Below are 26,342 nucleotides of genomic sequence, written 5' to 3'. Positions count from 1 at the left end.
AGTCACAAGTCAATAATCCTTCAAAAAGAGCAAGCATGAAATATCAACTACATCCACACATACACAATAAAATATTTCTATTCAAAGGTGAAAGAAATATCAATCTTATTTTCATGAGATTTCTGTCCACTACACAGAATAAAACACATAAACTACCAGATGGTTATTCCTGTCCAGTTGAGCTTGTGTGGGGGGGAGGGAAAGACCTTCATTAGGATTTTTCTACACTATTTATTTTGCCATACGTTTCCTGAATTCTATTTTCCTGCAACATTAAGTAATTTTAACTTTAAGGGAATTGTAGGAAATAATTCAGGGTCTGGCACAGAATTCTGTTGTTCTTCATTTCATTGTTAGTATTTTATTTGGCATATGTCAATGAGGAAAAAGAAAAACTAAGAGCCAATTTAGTCATGAATAATTCCACTACTGAGTTACAGAAATTGACTCCTTTTCTTTCCTTTGGTATTTTTGGAAGAAAAATCCTTCAAGCATAATTTACCTGTATAAGCTACAATCTGGGAACAACTTAACCTATCAAATAGTCTTTATGTACTTGGTACCATCTTATTATTTCTTTCAAGAACTCAACAATATTAATGCTATTCCCTTCTATGCAGTAATTCAATGATAAAATCAGAACAGTGAATAAGCATAAGGGAGAACAAATATTTATATTTCTATTAAATACTTTGTAAACCTTTTATTTTGCTTTTAATTGTCAAAAAAAATCTGATAAGGTATGAATGTAAAATAACTTAAGTGGTCTGGGTACATTTATTTTCTGAACTCAATTTAACCTGATGGTGCCCCGACCTGTGAAGAAAGCAATCCTATCGTGGGAGCTCAAGCCCTGATTTAAACATTCTTCCTTGAGTCTAAGAAATTGTCAGAGATCAGTGAGCGTCCATACCTCCTATACAGCATCACTAGCCTCCACTCACTTCGATCAGCAAGGAAGAAATCTCTTATCTTTGCTCTTTTCCTTTCTAAGGTACTTCTGTGTCCTGTCACCAGAGAAACAGGAGTATCAATAGTGCTGTTTCTATGGAGACAAGGAGGCACTGAATAGACTCCCGGGCTCTGCCCCTTGTCTCATGTTGCAAAGCTTTGGAGAGCCGAGTGGGCGTGCCTTCTACTGAGTGTTCTTTCTCATAGAACTCTACAAAATGCTTTTTGCCTGTTTTGCCCTCTATACATTAAATTCTAAAAATGTTGCTACTTTCTGTTTTGTTTGTTTTTATTAGAGGCCACTCGTCATACTTAATGTTTTTCATTGTGTTCTAATTTCAAAAAATATGTTTTTCTAAAAGTATAAAGAAACTCTAAAAACATGTTGAACTAATAACAAAATACGAGCAAGTGATAGTTTCCGTATCAGCAAATCCCTATATTCAGTTGCCACTCGGAGTTACTAGCTGTCCTGTAACTTGCTCCAAAAAGCTTATGCCTGAATTCTGTTTTTCTAGCAGTTGTATTTCAGCTGTAAGCAGCCCATTTAGTATTCTGGAAAGTGTAATTGGATTCAGAGACCTCAGGTTCAAAGTCCAGTTTGGTCTCTACTCACGAGCCTAACATCAGGCTACAGTTGCACCCATTAATAAGCGGGAAGGAAGGTGAAGAGAACCACATAGGTACAAGTGCCACTTATGTTCAAGGTTCTGTATGTATTCTCCTTCCCCACTCTCCGATCCTCCCTACCTTCTTTCTCTCGAAATTAGACAGAGATTTTTAAAAACCCTGAGGACTAGGCATTTTTGACCTGTTGTATAGACTAGATTGTGAGCTACTTAAATCAAGGTCCATGCCCCAATTACTTATGATACGTAATGTATCTAGCCCAGAACTTAGTAAACAGTAAGTGCTCAGTAACACTTGCTTATAAAAACATAAAATAAAGAAATGAATGAGAATCATCTCAAGGTTATCATTTGACCTAGATTTGGACACTATTCACATCAATTCTTTTATCCTGACACTCCTACTCTTACTGAGACACCCTTTTCATGTTTGGTCAGTCCTGGAATCAAGTTTTCATTTTAATTTCCTTAGTGTTAAAACTTTATAACCTACATGTATACAATTGCATCATACTGATTTGTCCATACTCACTAAAAGAAATAACATTTTAGTAAAAGTTAAGATTTAATTGAAGTAACATTAATGGCAAAATCTCTTCCATGTACTTCTGAACAAACTGTCTGTGAAAGATTTTTGAATCACACTTTAGAAGTAGTAAACAAATTTCTAACAATACTGCAATTATGGAAATACTGTTTCTCTTTTAGCTCTTCTACTTGTTAAACATGTATGTTGTTTCGTATTTCAAGAAATGTTTTAAAAATCTTTAAGCACAATACTTATTTTCAGAAAAATTCCATACAGTAATCATAGACTTAAGCTAATTGATCCTTTTAATTTATTGCCTTAACAGATGTTATCTGTTCTTCTTTTGATTAGAACTTGTGTGGTTAGTTGAGTAATTTAAAAATAAAAGAAGACAAAGTAAAAACATTGATTAAAACAGGAAAATATTTTTCTAATTACACAATAAATGTATGTTAAATTAGAAATGTAAAAGCAATTTTATATAAAATATAAAAAATTTTTAACTATTTTTAATAAGCAAATATGCCTAGACACTTACTAAAAAGCACCTACTAGAGGCCAGCATTCCATGCAGAATCAATACCTGCCAATATGTTTCTAGACAGAAGGCCATCACCACCATACGTCAGTAAAGCACTGAGCAGCAAAGAGAGATTACATTATACTAATGACTAAATACATTTTAAAACTAGGGAATTCTGAATTTGTAACCATATAATTTCTGGCATGAAATGTTTCAACATTAAAACTCTTGAAATGCTGTAGCCAAGGAAATATGTGTATTGGCACAACATATTAAGTAAGATGACAGCTATGATTTGGCCTAATGGATGATCCATTTTTGGCCTCAGACTTCTGAAATATATCTTCTCTACAATTTTCCTCATAATTACAGCAGGAGGAGAGAGAGCAGAAAGACAAAATAAAAGCAACCCAGTGCTACATAACACCCAGAGACAGCACAATTCTGTAGCAAATATCGTTGACTATAATGGACACAGAAGATCTGCGTAACTTGTGGGAAATTAAGAATAGAAATAGAAAGATATGAACAATAGATTTTTTTTTTTACTTGCAGTGTGAACATTTTGCAGCTACGAACTTAACTTCTCTGCAAAGCAGAAAGCCACCTTCAGATAAAACATTAGCAGGCCCAAAACAGCATGCGACATGGAAAGTAAGCTAAAGCTATGCCAAGAGAAGAGGAATTTAGACAGACCAAGAGCAAAACAATTTTCTTAAAATAAAAACAATCAAATTGGTACAATTTTTTTCACCAGCCCCGGGAAATAGGAAAGTTACTAGTGCAACAACAGAAGGTTCACGGTACAATCCTATTGCACTATATTTGTAGTTTCTGACACATATGTTTAAGTTTACTAGCTTGTAAATTATATGTAATTATCATTATTTTAAATGTGTTCTGTTATTTTCATTTAATCCACTTTACAAGGCCTTAACCTAGAGAAGCTTCTAGTGGTCAAGAATGAGGTTCCCGTGAGCACCCCAGCATCCAGGTGGTGCCTAGAGGGACATTAAAGGTTGGAGGGGAGGGGCTGGGAAACAAGCATTATATCAAAATATGGATGGAATACACGTGTTCTCCAATGACTTCTGCCTATTTCTTTCTTTTAAGATAACTCATGTAAGTCAAGCTTTACCAATAAATGAACCTCACTTTCTTCATATGTAAATTGGGTATAATAATAGACACTCTGACATGTGATTGAGGATCCTGTCCTGTTGATATTTTCCTGAACTGAAGTGTCCTAATTTGGGTAATAAATCACAGAGTGACTCTGTAATTATGAGGGGGAAAAGACTTCCACATGGCCTTAGTTTAAGCACTTCCTCTTTTCATAGGAATTAAATGGATATGTATTGATAAATTTCCCTTTTCTGTACTGAAATTCTGCCAAATCTAAACACAAAGAAGCTTTCCTTACTTACATGTTCACTAAGTGTTTAAATGTTTAATAGCCCCTAATGTGTGCGCAATATGAAATACAACATCATCTACCCACAAGAAGCTCGTCGCCTAACAGGTAATAAGCCGTGTGTCACTGTCACTTATCAGGAAAGGATTCCACACCTGCTAAAAGAATCTGCATTTCTTATGCATTTGGTCTGTTCTAGTCAAATTGTACTAAAACACTTGTGACCACACTCAGAACAGCAGCAGTGGAGTATTATGGCCCTTGTCTTGAGGATCAAGTGCTTAAATTATTTTACTCTGAGGAACAGCAAAAGTCACTCCAGTAGTATCAGGGCGGTTATGAAAACAGTTTCGCTTTCGCTCTTCAGACTATTTCACCGATCATCAAGGACTTCTCACAGCCCAGTTTTACTAATACAGCCCTAAAGACTTAATGTTTTCCTATTTTTAGCATCTCTGGTCCCTTCTGTTTGTTCCTTATTTATGAGATATGTGTCCTATAAAGAGATACAGGTCCTAGCATTTCTTCCCAGAGGAAAATGCATGTGTGTGTACAGTGAATTTTTTATAATAATATATTGAATAGGTTAGTGTTCTCTAACTTGATTTACCTAAAAATCTTTTATGGTGATTCTTATTTTAAATATTTCCTTCAATAATTCTAAATATTAACATGGACCAAAATAAATGTAGTTTTATATCTTTTTTCCATCAAAAAACAGGAAGGGAAGTTTTAAAAACTAGGAAATGAATGACCAGTGTTTCCTTATCTTCTGTGGACCTGGTCTACAAAGCTATACTGAACTGAAGCACAGTTAATATGCCAAAAGGAATTTTGTGGAGTCTTTACATTCATAGCGTGATCTATGCAGTATCAATGTCTGTTCATCTTGATCTGCACTCCCATGACAAGCAACACTGACATTTTTAAGTCTCTACTGCTGGCAGAAATGAGTAGATAATTGAAACCAAATCAAAACAAACAAATGCATGGTTTGACCACAAACAGCTTATTCAGTTAAAATTATCTGTGTGATTTAGTGACATTAATGTTTCCTTCAGCTTGACTAAGCTTTATACAGGTTTATTCCTGACTCTAGGCTCCTGATCTCCCTCTTCTCAGATCATTTACCTTAGAAACCTTCTAATCATATATCCTTCCCTGTCCCTTTGAGATACAACTATTTAAAAAAGCTTCTTGCCAGTATTCTTTGATTAAGACCAATTGGATGTGAATTTGGTTTAGAAAGTCAATTTTATTTTCTCTACACTGACCAAGATGCTACTTGGCCTAACTTTCTGCAATCTCAGCTCTTAAGAATTTTCCAACACTTTCTTCCAGTGGAGTTGAGCTCAGACTGCATTCTAGTCTGTCTCCCCTCTTGCAACATTCTTGAATAAATTCTTTCTCGTCTGTTTAATTTTGCCATCCAGGTCTACAATCGTTGCATAACGATTAACATAAATAACTGAAGATACACGTCTTATTTACTTATTAAAAGTTTCAGTAAGATAGCCACCTCTTTGTGCCTAGCCCAAAGCACATCTTCAGAAATTTTTTGTTGAGAGAATGATTAAGTGCTTCTAGGCATGGCCAATTTTGTAATATGATAGCCAAGGAGAATCATGTCAAATGGATTCTTCAGCTGTGTTTAGTTAATTGTAATATTTAGGACCAGTTACTTATTGGCTTCTTAATAGAAGACAGGGTTTGCAATAACTTTGTTTATAATTTAGTAAAAATTGAAAAGTGTTTAATGATACTCAATATTTATGTTCAATATCTTGTAGTAATCTACAATGAAAAATAATATAAAATGAATATATGCATATGTATGACTGAAACTTTATGCTGTACACCAGAAGTTGACACAACACTGTAAACTGACAAAACTTCAATAAAGAATGCAAATTTAAAAAAAAATAATGAACCTGATTCCAACACTAAACATTTTACACGTTGAATTTAAAATAAAATGTCTCAATCCCTCATTGTTCATTCTTATGATTTCCAGTTACTACATTTCCCATGCTTTATCTGGTATGGTACTTGCTTTCATTTGTGAACACTTAAGGGCCTCTGTCCATTTCTCTTCAGAAGCACAGAATTGGAAAACAAATCATTAGACTACTCCATCTTGAGTAGGATGAAAACAAAGCACTTCTATACATGTACCCAACCGTCTTCCAGCTCAGAACAAAAAGGTAGATCTGAGTAGCTGCTCTGTAAAAGCCTTCTACTTCAGTAATCTCTTTGTGTTAAACTCTTTAGCCAAGAATACATTCACTTAGAATAGTTCACAACAAATGGAATCAGGAGAAGGGTGTACCCCAGAAAGTTCAAACAAGGCATAGGATTCCTTTTACTATGATGCAAAACATCCATAATCCTCCTCAAAACAATTTTTGGAAATATGTCTATTTCCTCATGGCAGTACTGATTGATTTATGTATTTATTTGATAGTAATTTAACTAATGGATAAGTTCTTGACAACTTCTGGCTCTGAAGTTTCTCTGATTGGACTGGAACCGTTTTATTTCATGTTGAAAAATAATTGGCACCAGAAATAAACTTGAAACCAAAAAACACTTTTTAGGTCAATATATCCGCTTGGTAAACTTTTTCTCAAGCGAGGTAAGTCACTGAAATACTTTGTTATTTTCACTTAAAGTGGATGTCTTGGTGAAAATTGATGTCATCATTGGTTTTAACTACACAGCCTTTTAACTTTCATTTTATGGTTGTATTGTATCTCAAGTCTTTAAATTTGAATGAATCTTCATTTATACCCACAGATACTAATGTAGTATGGACAAAAAGCCCTCTCAACAAAGACAGCACTGCTCTATGAGAGTTCTATCATTTAGGGAACACACTTTACTAGACAGTGCTTAAACATGGTACAATCCTGTGTTCCTTCCAAAAAGCAGAGTTTGAGTAAGATTGGGAGAATGGGTTTGCATAATATACCAAAATATTTCAACTCTCTGTGCAAAGAGTATCAGAATGCCCACTGATTTTGCCTCTTCTGACTGGGCTTCCACATGTGGGAAAGACGTCTGTGTGTAAGAAACCAGCTGAAAGAGAAAAGCGGCTAGTGAGTAACCTTGGTGGAAAGCCAGGGCTGCTGATTCTAGAGCAACGGTATACTATTATTTTTAACTCTTCTATCTGCCAAGCTCTTCAGATAAATTTATCTTCAACACCATACTCTGGTATTTGGGGAAATGATCAGGGAGCTCCGTTTACAGTTAGACTCAGTGGTTTACAGTTAGACTCAGTGGTTTACAGAGAGTGGTAACACGTTATTTGACGCATATACAGCTCAGAATTACAGGTGCTAAGCCAGAACAAGACAGAATTTGAACAGGAAACTATCCCCTGGGGATTTGTGAAACAGCGGGGAGAGGACTGAACTTCCCGTCTCCCTGCAAGGAGAGTTGTTGGACACTAGTAAGTAGTTGCTAAATGAAGCAACAGGCCTGAAAGCCCACAGAGGACATAAGAACTTAGACAACTACAGAATTTAAAACATGGTGTGTTAGGGTGTGAAAATATTAACTGAAAGTGCTCTCATTCTGTCCTCACCTTATTTAAAGCAGGCGGTTTCATAATCACCTGTTTATTTACCATAATTTATGAAAACTGAAGCAGTAGGAGAGAAAGGCAGGTAAGGAGGGAATAATCACAAAGAGTAGGGCTGGAATGGAGTCTACATGAAGGTCAATGACTCTAGGGGTCCAAAAAAATCAAGAACTAAAACTTCCATCCCTAAAGGAAGAAACACTGATCACATCTAGACATTGCTCCTCACCTGTACTAGCCCCAAGACTGCTCATTACAACTGGCCTTAACTACTATTCCTCGTATGAATTTAGAAAGCTTTACAGATCAGCCTGATTTGATTTGATTTTCAACCATAAGATTCTGACTGATCTTTTTGTATGGATTTTTGTGTGTTAGTAAACCACAGATACAGAAAGTCCTTGACAGCTGATCAGTACAACCTAATACCCACTTATTAACCATTCAAAGTTGTCCTGCAGTTAGGACTTAGGCAAGGAGAGGCAAGCACTCACTGAGGCCTTAAAACTTCTGTCAGGGCAAATAAAGAAGATCTTTAGAAGTGTGCTGGGATTCCAACGTTAAGTCTTAGAATATGTTTGCTAATTAGATCATAGTAAAGGTAGCAGAATGAAGAACAGCATACATTTACCTCTAGCATATTTATATTTTAATATTTTAATTAACTTCCTTAAGATATCAATCTTTAATTGGCATGTTAATTATGTGTTAACATAAAGAGTCTGCATAGTTTAATATTTCAGGTTTAAAATTACTTAACCAGTACTGGATTTGGCACTGGAAGAATACACTTATATTTTATCTAACTTTTCAAAACCTGATTCCATGTGAATACATGTTAGAATCATACTACTGCTCTCATGTATGCTCAAGTACTGTTCTTTGACTTATCCTGTAGATAACTATGATCATTAAGTACTCCTTATTATAAAAATGTTTGGAATTAATTATCAATAATTTTCTGCATACAGAAGTGCTTTAAATTTTTTTAAATGTGTTTATATGTGTTCCCTTTTACCTTTTCCAGACTATTTATATAAAATAGCACATTTTCAATACAGGCACCTAACAAAAATATTGCTAAAAGAGGAAAGACAAAACAAGGAGTAAGACATTCTTAATTTATCTATCTGGGCCCAGAAAAATCCCAGGGCTTCTGTGATGCTCTAGCCTATCTTTACAAGATTATCAGAAAAGAACTCATGTCTTCAAAAGACAATCCATTCTAGCAATATAAACTCTCACACTTGACTATCGACACAAGAGGAATTATTACAAAAATGATTACTCTTTTATCCATGAAGCACATCTTTATTGATTCATCTGATAAATATTTACTGAGCTTCTTCCATTTGCCAGATATTATATTCCCAATGACCTTATATTTTAGGAGGAAATATAGAATAATGAAAAAAATCAAGTAAATAGGCATCCACATAAGATAAAAATAATTGAGGGATACCTGGAGGCAAGGGAAGGGTTAAATGCGTTCATTTGTTTTTCTTGTTTAGGGTGGGATAAACTAGAAAAAATTAGAATAGAACTTGGTACCCAATCAGATATTTAGGCAACTTTCATTTCATCAACTGCTACATAACTGAACAGAATGTAAGTAAGATTTGATTTTCATTATATCATTCCTGAAAGTGGGGTTTCAGGGATCACATTCTCCTCCTGTCCCTCTGCATGTATCAGTGCAAAATTATTAAGTGATTTAGGGCATTACCATATTGTCTTTTAAATTATGACTTACTGTTAAGTTCAACCATGGGAAATTGGAGTTGGCATGCTAGGAAATTCAGATGATTTGAAGATAGAGGTCTTGAGTTGGAATTTGTTACTTTTTATCTGTATAATTTGGAGCAATTCACTTTCCCTGTTGCATCTCTCTTTAAAATGGGGAATGGTACAAATGTTTGCTTTAATGGAATGATTTACTTGAAAGCACTTCATAAAGTGTCAAGCGATGAAGATTTTTCGTATAATTATTGTCACATTTACATAATGGATATGACTTGGGTACTGTTTCTCAACCAAACTTAAAAATAAGTATTTGGTATTGTGTAAAATTTCAGGGAGAAGCATATGGAGAGAATTTTTAAGGAATGAATCAATACTACAGAATGTGAAGACCAATACAGTTACAGATGATTCTTTATTTCTCCTAGGATACTCTTTGACATGGTTTAAAGGAAGATCAAAACTTGTCTTCAAATATTTAAGAAAATTAGAAATATATGAGATTTATTAAAAATAAAAATTCTGCATAAAGACTTTGAGATGAAAATGCTATTTTCAGTAATTAAAAATACCAGGCCATGTTAAGGACAAGAATAGTTTGAATATATTAGCATGTTAACACTTTTTATTTGTATGAAAAAAGTGAAATTTATTGATTGGTGGTACATATCTGAAAATTCTGAAAGGACATGTAGGCTAAAAATGTTGGTATTATTCAAATTAAACATAGTTTAAAACTCAAGATAGGTTGTAGATACACGGAAAGAAATGTCATAACTGATATCAAACTGAATTATGTTTATTCTAATTCAATTCTTACCACAGTGTTTAACTACAGCAAATTATCTGAGAGCAAAAAACAGGCATTGTACAGTATTTTAATGGACAGTTGAATTAAAATAAGTCATTATCCTTATGGAAGTTTTGCCTGTATTCTTACAGAAATTAGAAAATCTAAATTGTCTTGAAAGAACCTAGATCATTATTTTTTTTGTTTTGGACAAAATTAGGCACTTGTCCAGAAAAATCACTGTTCACAGATAAATAGATGTGAGCGTCACACTCATCTGTTAGCAATTAATCCTATAAAATAATTTAGGCTAGTTCAGCAGGGTTTATAAAAGGGCTTTATCTCTGAAAATTGCATCGTCTTTCAAACAACCTAAAATTATGTTGACCTGGGTAGATCCACAGAGCTCAAGGAGAAGAGCTATAAGCATATACTGAGAGCTGAGGGAAGATTTGGGAAATCCTACATGAGCCAGAATTAGGACTAGGAGTAAAGTTAGTGGAGTAACCCTGATTACATAATATATTAGATAAAAATTCATGGGACATGCAATGGAAAAAACGAACTTTTTTTAAAAGCCAGGAGAACAAGCATTGCTGTTTTGTATTGCTTTTCTCCAGCCAATTTACAGATGTCCAAATGCCATTGCTCCGAGTCGTTTTGTGAGAATAAACATGAGCATTATAAAAATTAACAAACATAAACCTGAATTAAAATAGAGTCGGAGGCCAGAAGCAGGTGTTTTCATGCCCTGCAGCAATAGCAGAGCCCAACAAGATGAAAAACATCTTGCCTGGCAAGAGCTCAGCCAATGAGAGACTGTCACAACTCAGTCAATGCAAAGTCACTATACTCTGAACTCTCAATTCCTCCAGTGGACTCTACATCTACTAGAACCCTCCCAACTTCTTTTTCCCCTCTTTTACCAAAGAATCCTCTTCTCTATTTTACCAGGCACTTGCACATGTCTTGCCATGGATGCAGACCCTGAAGTGCAATTCAGTGCTGCTCTCAAATAGACCCGTTTTTCCTGGAGAAATAACCAACAGCCCTTTTGTCTTCGGTCAACAACATCAGCTTCTATCCATGTCTCCGTGCTCTGTGTGAAGTGATCCTGCTCTCCCTAGTCACCAGTGACTGGATCAGGAACTTGCAACTGGCACAAAGTCAGACATTTAGATGCTGAATTCCATATCTATGATTTTGATCTGGATTTCGAGTCTGAAGATGTACTAACTCCTACGAGTTCATGAAAAAGGGGACATGAACCAGAATACAAGCTGTACAGAAGCTCGGCTCTGGGGCCTGGTGGCCTCTCTCAATGATCTCAAGAGCTCTATCTCCACCAATGACATTAAAAAAAAAAAAATAGCAAAGAAAATTTACACTACCAGGTAGTAAATGCTCAACCAGCTAAGACTAATGAGCCTGTGTGAGTCCCATTATAAACAATGACAACAAAAGTCACTTAACTAAAAGGTAAAATAAAGAAGTTTAGCTTTAATTTTTAACTTTAAAGCTTTGTGTAATGTTCCAGTGTTTCCTTTAATATGTTAATATCCCATATCATTACAGATTCAAATAGAAAATGAGGAGGTTTATAAAAAGAAAAGAAGAATAACAATTTAAGTATAATTGTTCCCTATTTAAAAGAGATTCAAGAAAATCATCCTTAAATAAACATTTGACTATTTAACTGTGCATTTCTCTAATCCTTGTTTTGTTTGGAGTAAAGCTTACACTTGATAAATCTCTAATTGTTAAATATATTGAGCAAAAAATGGCCAGGAAAATGTTTCATAATTTAGGTTCACTGTTCATTACAATCCTGTGCTTTGAACCAAAAAACTCTGAAATTATCATACGTGTTTTGCTAACTATATGAGGGGACTTAAACATCATTACTAAATGATAATTTTAAAAAATATTTTAAAAGAAACACTACTTCATTGCACCTTAGAATGTCAATACACTATCTCGGAAACATTATAGAAAAAAAAAGGACTTGCAATCACATCTTGCTATCTGGTTTCCAGAGGATCAACAGTGTTTTGATTCTCCTAGTTTCTAATGTTTTCAATCTTAAGAAGTATGTCTTAAAATATATACTTCACTTTCAAATCTACTCTTTGAAATATCCATCACACCCAACGTCAGATGTTTTTTAAAACTCCCCAGAGATAAACAGAAAAGACACAAATTACATGTTTATCATGCTTTCCACAGGGAAAATCTATTCCAGGAATCACTAGGAGCACTACCACTTGACTAGACTCTTACCAGCAATGACTGGGGAAAATCACCTATGTGAATGTTCATAATTGTTTGCTTGGCCATTTCGTACTTTGGGATCTTGGGAGTTTCTAAGCTTATACAACAAGTAACTAGTTTTTATCAGTTCTGTGACCAACTTCTGCTATACATCACCTTAGGTTCAATGTCTCCTTCTCCAGTAGTACTGCCCCTTCCTATTTACTGCTGCTATATACACATGTTTCTTGATCCAATTTCCTCTCCACACTGTCCTGAGAGCTTCAGCTTGCTCACTATGAAATTTAATGTCTTATTCATTTTGGTATCATCTACCATCTACCACTTCCTCACCTATCATTCATGTAGTTCCTTTGTGTCTGTGGATAAAATAATAACTTATTTACTGACTATTCGATGTTTAGTTCATTTTAAAATAACCGCATAATGTTTAAGGTTATGAGCATTATAATAAAAAAAAAATCTTTATTCGAAGTGTCTTTGTCACTTATCAGTTATATGATAGTGGGGAATCTAAGCTTGTTTCCTCTGTAAGCCTGTTTCTTCTAATGTAAAAATGAGCCTAAGTGTTAAATAGTCCTTAAAGTGTAAGAAGGACAAAACGAAAAGAACAGTTTCACACAATTGTAACACTCTTGTACTACTTATGCTAGAATATGGTTTACTTCCAGGACTACTAATTTAAATAAGTACTTTAATTATCACTTTAGTCAGGATATGCTAAATTATGCTGCAATAATAAGTAACTTCAAGAATCTCAAGGGATTAAAAAAAACAATGATTTACTTTTCAGACATGCCGATGCCCATTTCATGGCCAGCTGCACGGTTCTGCTCCGTGTCATTATGTTCTCATTCTGGGCTTAATAAACAGTAGCTACTATTTAGAACAGGCAGCTCACCACTGCAGAAAGAACAACATACATTCTAAATGCACTGGCACTTTAAACTTCCTGCTTAAAAATGACAGGCTTCACTTCTGGAGTAAAGCACCATTGCATTGCCTGGAGAAATACACAACCTTGGAGGAATAACCGTACCAGACTTCAGAAAATATTACAGAGCTACAGTAGTCAAGACAACATGATAATGGCATAAATAAAGACCTATAGTTAATCTTTGACAAAGGAGGCAAGAATATGCAATGGAGAAAAGACAGTCTCTTCAGCAAGTGATGTTGGGAAAACTGGACAGCAGCATGTAAATCAATGAAGTTAAAACACTCTCTTACTCCATATACAAAAATAAACTCAAAATGGCTTAAAGACAAATATAAGACAAGACACGATAAACCTCCTCAAAGAAAACATAGGCAAAACATTCTCTGACATAAAGCTTAGAAATGTTCTCCTAGGGCAGTCTACCCAGGCAACAGAAATAAAAACAAAAAATTACAAATGAGACCTACTTAAACTTACAAGCTTTTGCACAGCAAAGGAAATCATAAGCTAAAAAAAAAAAAAAAAAACCTACAGAATGGGAGAAAATATTTGCAAATGATGGTTTAATTTCCAGAATATATAAACAGCTCAAACTTAATAAGAAAAAAAAATCCAATTCAAAAATCAGAAGACCTAAATAAGCAATTCTCCAGTGAAGACATACAAATGGCCAATAAGCATACGGAAAAATGCCTGCTATCTCCAAGTATCAGAGAAATGCAAATCCAAACTACAATGAGGTATCACCTCACATCAGTGAGAATGGCCATCATTCAAAAGTCCACAAATGATAAATTCTGGAGAGCCTGTGGAGAAGAGGGAACCCTCCTACACTGTTGGTGGGAATGTAGTTTGGCAGCCATTATGGAAAACAGTATGGAGACTTCTCAAAAAACTAAAAATAGACTCACCATATGATCCAGCAACCTCACTCCTGGGCATGTATCTGGAGGGAATTCCAATTCAAAAAGATACATGCACCCTAACGTTCATAGCAGCACTATATACAATAGCACCAAGACATGGAAACAACCTAAATGTCCATCATTAGATGACTGGATCAAGAAGTTGTGGTATATTTATATAATGGAATACTACTCAGCAATAAAATAGTAAAATAATGCCATTTGCAGCAACAGGGATGGACCTGGACATCGTCATTCTAAGTGAAGCAAGCTAGAAAGAGAAAGAAAACTACCATATGATATCACTCATATGTGGAATCTAAAAAAAGAAAAAGAGGACACTAATGAACTCATCTACAAAACAGAAACAGACTCGCAGACATAGTAAACAATCTCATGGTTACAGAGGAAAGGGGAGGGAAGGCATAAATTGGGAGTTTGAGATTTTTGCAAATGTTAGCCGCTACATACAAAAATGGATTTTAAAATTTCTTTTATATAGCACAGGGAACTATATTCAATATCTTGTAATAATCTTAATGAACAAGAAAATAAAAACGAATGTATGTATGCACATGCATGACTGGGACATTGTGCTGTACACCAGAAATTGACATGCTGTAATTGACTGTACTTCAATTAAAAAAAAAAAAAGAAAGAAAGAAAGGAGGGAAAGTGAAAAAAAAAATGGTAGCAGGGAAGTTCAATCCTACCCTTTACCTGGAAGAGAGAAAAGGAAATAGTTCATGGATAAGGCTAATATCTACCACAGTTATCATGGTTCATTTCTCCCAGTTACTATATTAAGAAAAAACTTAAAAATGTATAACTTGTAAGGTATTGAATGTCAAAGCACTCTTTTTTCAGAGAAGGAAACTCTTTTGCTAGATTTACTTTGAAATATTCCTAAAAGAAAAGCAATAATGCTGCTTAGAGAGACAGGTATGATTTCCAGACTTTCCAGCAAAGAGTAAGAACTTGTTACAATTCACAATTTGACTCGAAGATCTCCTTGGATGTGATTATGTACCAGAGTCACCTGTTGAGTTGTGTTTTGTTTTAAGACACACATACTCAGGCTTCACAGAATAACCAATGAAATAAGGATATAAAAAAGGGGTAATACTGTGTTGTCAAGGAGTAAAAGTTCTGCTTTATTCAAAGATAGGAATCAATTCACTTTGATTCTGAATTTGTGTGAGATTCTTGGACACAGGCAAATGAAACATATGAATGAAAAACGCAGAAGAGAGAATTCTCCTAAAATTACAAATGTATCTCAAACACAAATATATGCATATATACTTTCTCACATGTATATAAAATGTAAAATTAAAATCTAATATAAACATGTATATAACTCCTTTAGATATTCATAATATAATGTATATATACTAATTGTAAGACTTGGAGAAGAAGGTATAGAAATGGGACTAAAATATTACATGTTTCTTAATTATCTTTTTCAAAAATGGTATATAATTTTCTGTACAGCATTTTGGAAGTACTCAGCACATAGCAATAGAATATATTTTCATGATGAGTTTTTCATTGTTCTATCTGTTTACATGATTTAGGATAAATGATCCATGATCTAGGAAGGTCATCCCAGCAGTTACAATCTTATTGTGTGGTAGTGTAACACTGATTTTTTTCTAGATTTGTGATTTCAAAGCATTGTTAATTTCTTGTCAGGTTCAGGGTGCTACATTATCTGAATCAGGAATGACGCATAGTCATCCTTATTCGATTTTTGCAAAGACATATTCAGGTACATAACGATCAGAGGAGGAATGGGCAAAAGAAAGTCTACATATTGGCAGTAGTCAAAACAGGCAGTAGCTAAAGTTGGGTCTTCCAAGACAAAATATTAGATAGAATTCATTGATCAACACTGATAAAGTCAGAGACTGCTGTAAGAACTATCTGTCGCTTCACCTGGGTAATTGTACCCACCTAAGAGACAGAGTACATGTCTAACACTATACAAAGTCCTAGGAAGCATGCCTGAATCAATAAAGGTCAGTTCTAATTAGTAGTAGTAGGAATATATGACCTGTATCAGGAGAATTTGGCTTGAAAATTGAAGTTTAATAACAAGAGTGGCAGTGTCATGCATTAGAAACATGCAACCAAAATTAAAGACAATCTGAAATTTTAGATATATCATCAGAATTCTTCAAAATAATCTTGCAAGGTGTGATACTTTATGAAGTTCACAAACTGAGTCTCAGAGAAATTGTCTAACTTTTACACAGTTTTTAGCCGGCAGGTGGCAGGACCAGTATCTGACCCAGGTTTGTTTGTCATCAAAGACAAGTTTTTTTTATCACTCTGATGCAACAAACATATAGAGACACAAGCTCCATGCTACCTACACCCATCTAAGTTATCACAGAGGAAAGAGATATGTCATTGCTTCCAACTCCTTCACCCCACCCTCATAAAGCTGCCAACTTTCACGTAGGGAAGAATTAACAATATAGCCTATCATTTCTGATAAAAATACAGAAGTCTTTTCTTCAAACTCCATTCCTTGAATGCCTTCATTTCTAAAGAAGTAGTTCTTGTGCAACCAGTTTAGACTAAAGAGCAAACGCAGGTAAGGGAGCATGGGTCAGTGAGCCCCTAAACCCATTTCAAACAGAAGACTTCTAATTTTGCCCCTCACATATTAGAGATCTCTGTTAACTTCTTTTTTTCTTAATAATATCGTAGGAAAAAGATGGAAAACCATGGAAATGATGTATTCTATCCTCACACAGCCCAATGGACATACATTGTTGTTACTACATTTTATATGCATAAGTTATGCATCTGAGACTCATAGAGATTAAATATTTTGCTCCAAATCACACAAATGCACAGTGATGGAACAAAAGATTTTAAACCTGGCAAAAATCAGATTCCTGAGTCTGTGGCCTTAAACATGGAACACTTAGACTATTACTTGGCATGATGTAAATACTCCATAAACATTTAATGCTGTCTTAATATTCCTCAACTATGCTATACAAAGGATGTTTTCTACTTCACTGAAAAGACGACAGGTAAAAATGATTTCAATTAAAAATCTTTAGAGTGAACAAGTACCCAAGACAGGTCCGTCTGCCCTTACCGTTACAAAATGGGGATGAAGAGAACAAGACGGATTCCTTTCATAATTTATTATAAAATAACTGTTGTTATTTAATAAAATGAACATATTCACTATAGAAAATTGGAAACTAAAATTAGCATATAGAGAAAGGAATAAATTAGTATTAGATCAATTGACAACTAATGCAATCATCTCAAATATACTTACTGCCAAATCATACCAAAATGTTAAGGAGATAATTTACATCTTGCAATGTTCTTTAAGAAAATAAAAAAGGAGCATAAGTTTCTTAGCTCATTCTATGACATCAGTGTACCTTATTCAATCTCAAAATCAAATGAATTAGTCCTTATAGGTTGTCTTACACTTTGGTGTAATAAAAAAAAAAAAGTCATTGGTTTACACAACAAAGGTTCCTGTCTTGATCTTGCTACATGCCCAAGGAGGGTTATCTGGAGATTCATTCACAAGGATAGTTATCAAACAAGTGTGTGTCAAATGAAGTATCTAATATTTAAGGAAAAGTAAAGATGCTATTTACATAGGGAAACAGATTTATCGCAAAAAGAACATAGTTCATATTCAAAAAGCAGGGTAATAGCACAGTAAGAACTATATAAATCAACAACACATCTACAACAAGAGCAATATCCATTATACAAGGAAATGACAAACTAAAAAGACACATTAAAACTTTCGGACTACCTGTGGTGGAGAGGGTAGTTAAGAGTAGGTAGAAAGAGTAATGAAAATATTATATTTTCATGCATGCAGTTATTCTGCAACTCTCTTTAGTCAAAAATACATGAAAATGTTTCCCTATCAATCAATATTCATGTATAGTTTCAATTCCTAAATAGCATTCCATTTTACTGAGGTAACAATAAATGCAGCAACACGCAACTGATCAAAATGTATTTTTTTATAGAAGAAATAGTGCTGCAACATACATTCTTTTAGCTAGACATTTGCATACCTCTTGAATGCTGAATCTCTCAGAAAGTAGCCTCATTGTTAAAATAACACTAAAATTGAAAAAGGCAAATAAACTATTGACAACAGGCTGAATATTGGTTTGCGTCTGAATCCTTGAAATCGTATTTCACCTTCCTGGTCAGCTGTGCCAATACTGTGACAGTGCTGGAGAGGAATGTACAACTCCTATCTACCCATTCAGTGATCAAGTCTTGAGAAAACTGAAATATTCTGTCCAAGTGTGCAGGGGTAATTTTAGCATAAAGCGTTCCTATGTCAAATAGTTTACCCTTCTGTCCCTTTAGCTGTGCTGTAACTACCCCTCTCTTAAACAGATCTGACTTTAGGCTAAACTTAGGTGGCTATTGCCCTCCCTCTTGCCCACTAGTAAGGAAAGCTACCCTAAAACCATTATTTTATCACCAGATACTTCTGCTTTATACTTACTCTTCTTGTGTTTTTTTTTCATATTTCCTATACAGCCTTCTACCTGCCACTTGCCCCCCACCAAATTATCAAATATTAAAGCACTGTTTTAAAAAGCCTGAATGTGAACTCCACAATTTCAGAATAATTCACCCAACATCTAGTTGACTTTTAGACTAGAAAGCAATGAAACTTGGGTCCTCCTATTTCTACATGCCTCTCTGACGATCTCCCATAGATACACAGTCCATTTTGGGGTTTCACTTTGGTATGTGGTTATTCACTTACAGGAAAACAATTGTTGTAAGGCTGATAGTTTGTTTGTTTGTTTTGCAAAAGAAAATAGAATAAACTTTAATATGTTGACAGTATCTCTTTAGACAATATAACAAATCAAAGAGGAAAACATGGCATAACCATTAGTTTTTAAATACCAAGCTTGAAAACTGTACAATATTAGCAAGGAACTTTCTTTCAGTTCAAATTTCACATCATCAATATAGAAAATCAGAAGGAAGAAAATCACTAGATAAAGGTGATAGTGAGAAAGCATTTAAGTACTTTCCGTCCAGTGTCTTAAAATGTCACACTTTTTCCACTTTATGATGAAGCATATATAGTAACAAATATTTAGATACTGAATGGATATAATGTCTTTGTTATCATTAACTGTTATGTTATTTTAGCTGATAAAAGATATTTTAAAGACTTTGAAGGACATTTAAGACAATGTACTTTCCGTAGTTTTCTATGAGCTCTTCACATTTTCACAAATGCTTCATGTCAGCTACTGAATTTTATCTTAATGTTTGCAAATTTCATTTTATTCTCCTCCTTTATTCAGATGAAATTGGCTTAACAATTTCATTTACTTCCATGATGCAAATATGAGATTGTCTTATTTTGGAATACATCTGGTCAATTAGCTGCTATGTGAATAAAACTAAGTCAACTTTATTTGATTTTGGATTTCTATGTAGATATATAATTGCTTGTCAGTGTCTTCAATTGACTCTCAGAAACTATTTTTGAACATGATATATTTGTTTTCAAGCCCCTAACTGGCTCTTCACAAGATCTACTGCAATTGGCTATTATTGAAACTCATTATAGCATACATTTTTCCCTTCAGGTACATAAGCCAATCCAAGTTTGGCTATGATTTGTGTGATTTTTTTTTTATTACTTTCTTCTATACATCTGCCTTATCTCTAAGGTTTGTTTCTTTTATGTCCTTTAGTAACCTGAAAGTAAAGTGACTCTTTGCCCCACACACATACAATGCATTCTGATTAGATAAATAAAAATGTAAAACAGCTTTTAGAAGCATGATTATTTTAAGTCATGTGAAAATTGTCTATTTTTAGTTTATTTGAAAAACATTCAATAACTGATGTTAACTGAATTTGTAGAATCCATTGGCATTTGGCAACACAGTTATTTGAAAGAAGATATATTTATGTATCTTTTTATAGTCTCATCTGATTCCAAGTTCCTTCTTAGCTTTAAATTTCATTCTCTTACTAGTTTGAGAAATTCCTTAACCTAGAAGCTATGCAAAGAATATAACTTATTACAAAAAAAAAAAAAAATCCCCAAAGCTTAACTCCTCTATAATACTTTTCTCATGCTTTGGATCCCAATTCCTTCTACCTTTGGGATTTCATTCAATTATTTACACTTACTCCTGCAAATTTAATTTCTCCTCCTCTAGGAGTTCTTTGCTTGGATTACTATTAACTCTTAAAGAACAACAAAAGCAAAACAAAGTGAAACTTTCCTTGACCATATTAACCACCTGGACTACTACTGTTTTTATCTTTTTGCCCCAAAGCTCAAAATAATAGCTAAAAATCAGGGTGTTGTTTTCATCAAGTCCTATTTTACTCTAAAAACATTAGTAAGACTCCTCTCTCCAAGATTGGCAGTTAGGTGTTAAATGTCATTTTATAATTTCTGGACTTAAAGACAGCGTTCTAAGTGCTTAAAAGCATTGGTGTTAGAGCCAGATTTCCTGTATTTAAATCTCAGCTCTGCCATTTACTTGCCTTAGCGTCATTATTTCTAAAATAGTGGTATTTTAGAAATAAATTTTGTAAGATTCTTGTGAGGTTTAAAGTGGGCCTATGACATGACTGAAAATATGACATTAATATCTACTCTTACGATCGAAAACATCACTCTGGCATCTTCCTCTATCTGGAAAACTTTCCCCTGGTTATGCACAAAGCTGGTGCTTCTCATCTCAGCTCCAACACCACACGATTAGTAAGACCTTCCCAAAACACTCCATGTAAAGAATTCTCCCCCCTCATCAATCCATTCTCTATCACATTACACTTACAGTATTTTATACTGTTATTTTCTTTATTGCTTCTTATTTTTATTACTTGTTTTCTATACATACTTATGTCATTTAATGTATTGTTTAATGCCAATCTTAACAGCAATAATCACAGCAGAAATTGAATCCGTGAAAGCAACGACCGTATTTGTTAGGTTAATGGCACTATCTCCAGCACATAGTAAGTTTTCCAGATTATCCGTTGAACTTATAAATATTCACCATCCCAATCATGTGAAGTATCAGCTCCATTCAAATCTCTCCCAACTTCCAGAATGGCAGAGTGAGGGGCCCTATATATTCCCCAACAAAACTATACTGGTAAAAATTTTCAAAACAAAGAAATTATCATTAAAATATCTGGAAATTATCCTGAGGGCACACAGAAAATTTTTTAAAAAACCACACACACACATTGAAATAAATATACTAAATCTCTGTGAAACAATGGAGATCTGTGGTACTTAAGCCTTGACTATCTCCTTTCCTTACCTAGTACCCCAGCTCAGTATATCAGAAGCTCTACTCTGGATAGGTGTGAACAAAAGCTGGGGCTTCTTTTCCCCTAAGGTCCCTGTAGAGGGATATGGTATCTCATTAGGAAGTGTAGGCTGCCAGCATTTGTCATACCACCGCCTCATTCAAGTTGCAAAAGCTAAATTTTCTTGGTCAGTGTGGCTAAGAGGTCAGAGGCTCACTTTCTCCACCCAGCCTCCACTTATAGGGCAAAAAGCTTTCCTGGAAGCAACAGGCCAAAAACGGTGGGTATCTGATTGCCCTTTCCCCAGCCTTTTGAAGGGCAGAGGTTCCCGGTCAGTAGAGGCAGCTGAAGTCCAGTGGCTAAGATTCCCATCCAGCACCCGATTTGTAATGAGAATCTGATTGCCAACCTCTTACGAAACTCTGGAGCGCTGGCTTCGAGATTGTGACCTTAAGCAGAGAGAGATTTAGAGCTCTCCTGAAAAGAACTCACTTTATTTAAAACAGTGTGGGGAAGTTCAGGTCTAAGGATATGACTGAAAAGAGTGGAGATTTTGATGTAAAGTAGTTAAGAGGAAGAAGCCGACAGCTCATTGAGAAGCAGCAGCTAACTCTATGCCAGTCAGTTTACCAGAGTTCACCAAGGAAAAAGAGTTAAAAAGACCACTCCTGGGTTCAAAATAAACCTCAAAGACTGGTCTCATAGGCTACGCCTGCCAAGAAGCCTAAACTTAATTCGATTAGCCTGAGGGGTAATTTACTCCCCAGGCTATTTTTGAAAACAGAGCCATCAGCCACAAATTAGTGGGAACTGAGTTTAATGAGATACCAAACAAGGCAGACAGCTTAAGAGAGAAATCTGCAAAAGAGGCAACGAGACCCCTGTTAAAACCATTTTCATTCCAGGGTGACTGCGTACAGACCTAAAGCTGAGCCTCTTGTGAAACATCAGAGGCCTCACACTGCAGAGGAAACAGACATGACTAAAACAGTCTAGCCAAGTCACCAAAAAAATAAACAATTAAACAAAGATAAACAAGCCCTGGAGGGAATCAGTATACAGAGCTGTGACAATACATTCCCTAAAAAGTACAGTTTTCACAAAAAAATTATGAAACATACAAAGAAAAAGGAAAGTGTAACTCATATACAGGAAAAAAACTGAAGGCAACAGAATCTGCCTGTGAGAGGGCCTGGATGTCAGATTTAACAAAGATTTCAAAGAAGCCATTAAAAAGAAGTGCAAAATTAAGAAACCATGCGTAAAGAAGTAAAGGTAGCTATGATTACAATGGTTCATCAAATAGAAAATATTAGTAAAGAAACAGAAAATATTAAAATGAACCAAGTGGAAATTTTGGAACTGCAACATTCAATAATTAAAACAAAAATACCTAGGGAGAATCAACAGAAGATGTGAATACTCAGGACAGTATCAGTAAAGATGAAGGCAGATTGATAGGGTATACAATTTGAACAGCCAAAGTAAGAAAACAGAAATGAACGTAGCTTCAGAAAAATGTGGGGCAACATTAAGCCCGTGAACATACGCATAATCAGAGTACTACGAGAGAAAGTAGGAAGTATTTATTTGAAATACTTTCGCACAAGTATAAGTATATATTGTAGCCTAAGAGCAGTTAACAAAAAAGTAACTCAAATACAGAGTGAAAAAAATCACAAACAGGATTGAAATTTTATTCTATAAAATATTCACTTATCAAAAAGAAAACAGGAGGGAAAACAAGAGGCATGAAATAGAAAATAAAAAGTAAAGTGGCAGAAGTAAATTCAACTGTATCAATAAAACATTAAATGGGAATCAACAAAATTGACACATCTTTAGCTATACTGATAAAGCAAGAGACTCAAGTTACCAAAATGAAAAATTAAAGAGATCATTTCTACTGATATTTTAGAAATAAAAGGTATTACAAGAGAATAATATGAACAAATGTAGGCCAAAAAAATTAGGTAACTAAGAGGAAGTGTACAGATTCCTAGACAGACACAAATTAATGAAATGGACTCAAGAAGAAACGGACAATTTGAATAGACTTTTAAGAAATGGAGAGATTGAATTTGTAATCAACAACACCTATAAAGAAAAGCCCAAACCCAAATGGCTTCACTGGTGAATTTTACCAAACATTTAGAGGGGAATTGATGGCAATTATTCATAAACTCTTCCAAAAAAACAGGAGAGGAAGGAACAATTCCCAACTCATTTAGTGAGGCAAGTATTAAATTGACACCCAAACCAAAGACACATCAAAAGAAAAGAAAATTACAAAACATTATTATATAGAACCAAAACCCCCCAACAAAATACTTGTAACCTAAATCAAGGACTAAAATCAACTTGATAGAAGTTATCTATTAAAATCTACCACTAACATACTTCATAGTAAAAGAACGCTTGCAACTGAGTAATAAAGAGACAACCCAATTTAAAATGGGTAAAAGATCTCAATAGGCATTTCTTCAAAGTAGGAGAAAAAATGCCAAAAAGGATATGAAAGACACTCAATGTCAGCCATAAGGGAGATGGAAATTTAAATCTCAATGAGATACCACTTTGAATCCACTAGGGTGGCTATAATTTAAAAGACAGACTATATCAAATGTTAGCAGGATTTGCAGAAATCTTAATTTTTATTCACTGTGGTGCAATTAAGAAGTACTGAAGCCACCTGGGGGGGGAAAAGCCACTTTTGGAAAAGTCTGGCAGTTCCCCCAGTGTTCAATATAGAGCTACCCAATGGCCTAGGAATTCTGATAGGTATATATCCAAGATAAATAAAAATGCATCCACCCAAAAACTTTTACACAAATGTTTATGGCCGATTATTCATGTGAACCAAAAAAGTAGAAACAACTCAAACGTACATTGATGGCTGAATGGAAAATATATGTGACATTCATGCAATGGTATATCATTCAGGAATTTAAAATTAATTTAGTATAGATACATGCTGCAACACGGATAAACCTTGAAAACACTTAAGTGAAATAAATCATTCATAGAAGACCACCTATTGTACAATTCCATTATATGAAATTGTCACCAGCAAAGCCCACTAACAATGCCTGGGAAATAAAAACAGAATCTGGGTAATAAAATTAGGTCTAACCTCTTTTCCTTCGTGCTTCGTTTGGTTTCACTCGGTCAATGGGTGCGGTGCACAAAGGCCTTGCACCGGGCCCTTCAGAGCTGCCGGTAGGAAATGGATGCCTGCGGCACCTCGGCTCCGTGCCTGTGTGAACTGCGGTTCAAGATGCGGCAGGCCATGTGCAGAGACGTCCGCACCACGAGCCGGTGCATGAGCAGCACAGCTGAGCCTGACCTGCCAAAGCTCCGCCCCCGCCCCGCCCCGCCCCGCCCCTCCAGCACGAACTTTATAAAGCTGCCCCACCTGAAGCCTTTTGGGAGAGCGCGAGCACGTGGAGCTCGCACCTCGCTATTCTTTGATCAGAGGGTAAAACTTACATTTGCTTCTGAACTGAAATTGGTGGGTCCTGTTCTATTGGCTCTAACAATACTGGGCAGAAAGACCCTTATTGGGACCTGACTTGCATGGGTTGTTAACAAAATGTCCAGAACAAACTTATCAATAATGGCAGTAAGTAGATTAGTGGTTACCTAGGACTGGGGTGTTGGAGAGCTAATGCCAATCTTGAGGGGTTTCTGAGAGGGTAAAAATGTTCTAAAATTAATTGTATTCATGATTGCAGAGTTTTGTGAATATATTAACAGATCATTGAATTGTACACTTTAAATGGGTGAATTGTATGCTATGTAAATTATATCTCAACAAAGCTGTCATTAAAGAAAAAAGCAGCATCTCTATGCTTCTGAGTCAAATAAGCTGGGAATGATTTTAAAGCATCCTGAAATAAAAGTAGCTTCAGAAAAAAAAACTACTTGAGTAACATGTCTAAAGCATCCTAAATAATGCCTTTATCTTTCTTAGCTAAACTTCTTTTAAAAATACAGCTTTTGCTCCATTACATCCTATCTTTCTAACTTCCATCATCCTTTTACTTCTATCATCAACCCAGGTTTGAAGTATCTGCATTGACCTTGCACCTTCCTTCCCTCTGTGTTCCTTTATCCAATCATCTACAGCGCCCTACTTATTCCTTCACTTACCCCTTCTCTTATGGCCTTGCTGACAGGACCTTAATCTATTCTCACAATAGAATGACAAGAATAATAGAAATTCTGTGAAAAGTTACCACTGCTTTGTAAAATATACTGTATCTAGTTGTGTAAATTAATTCCATCTCAGCTGTGTTTCACTTGCATTTGAAATTCTTTAATATTTTACCAAAATTTGAACAAGCTATTTCTCATATAACACCTTAATATATTCTTTTCACGTGCCTGCAGTTTTCATTGTTTGGGATGTAGCTAGCATGGAGAAAAGAAAATAGATCACACTTGGAGCTAAAAATCTATCTATCCATGCTTCATACTGTAGGCAGTCTTAAGTGAGTAGGTCGTGGGGCCCAGGTCAAAGTTCACAATAACTTGCACGCATATAAGGTAAGAAGTAAATGTATGCATGCACTAGCAGCATGAGTACGCATTATGAACAATACGCATGCGCGAGCATTATCAAAGGACAAGTGCGTACACCTGAGGAGGCGCCACCTGCTCCTACTGCAATAAAGTGCTGTTTTGCTCCACGTGGCTCTTCGCACCTTCTTCCCGTTGGCCAGCTCACCTCCTGGAA

This window comes from Camelus bactrianus, chromosome 3 (genome assembly GCF_048773025.1).
Source record: "Camelus bactrianus isolate YW-2024 breed Bactrian camel chromosome 3, ASM4877302v1, whole genome shotgun sequence".
In the NCBI taxonomy this organism is placed as follows: Eukaryota; Metazoa; Chordata; class Mammalia; order Artiodactyla; family Camelidae; genus Camelus; species Camelus bactrianus.
The sequence above is the reverse complement of the archived record's forward strand: the minus strand, read 5'-3'. Positions refer to the sequence as shown.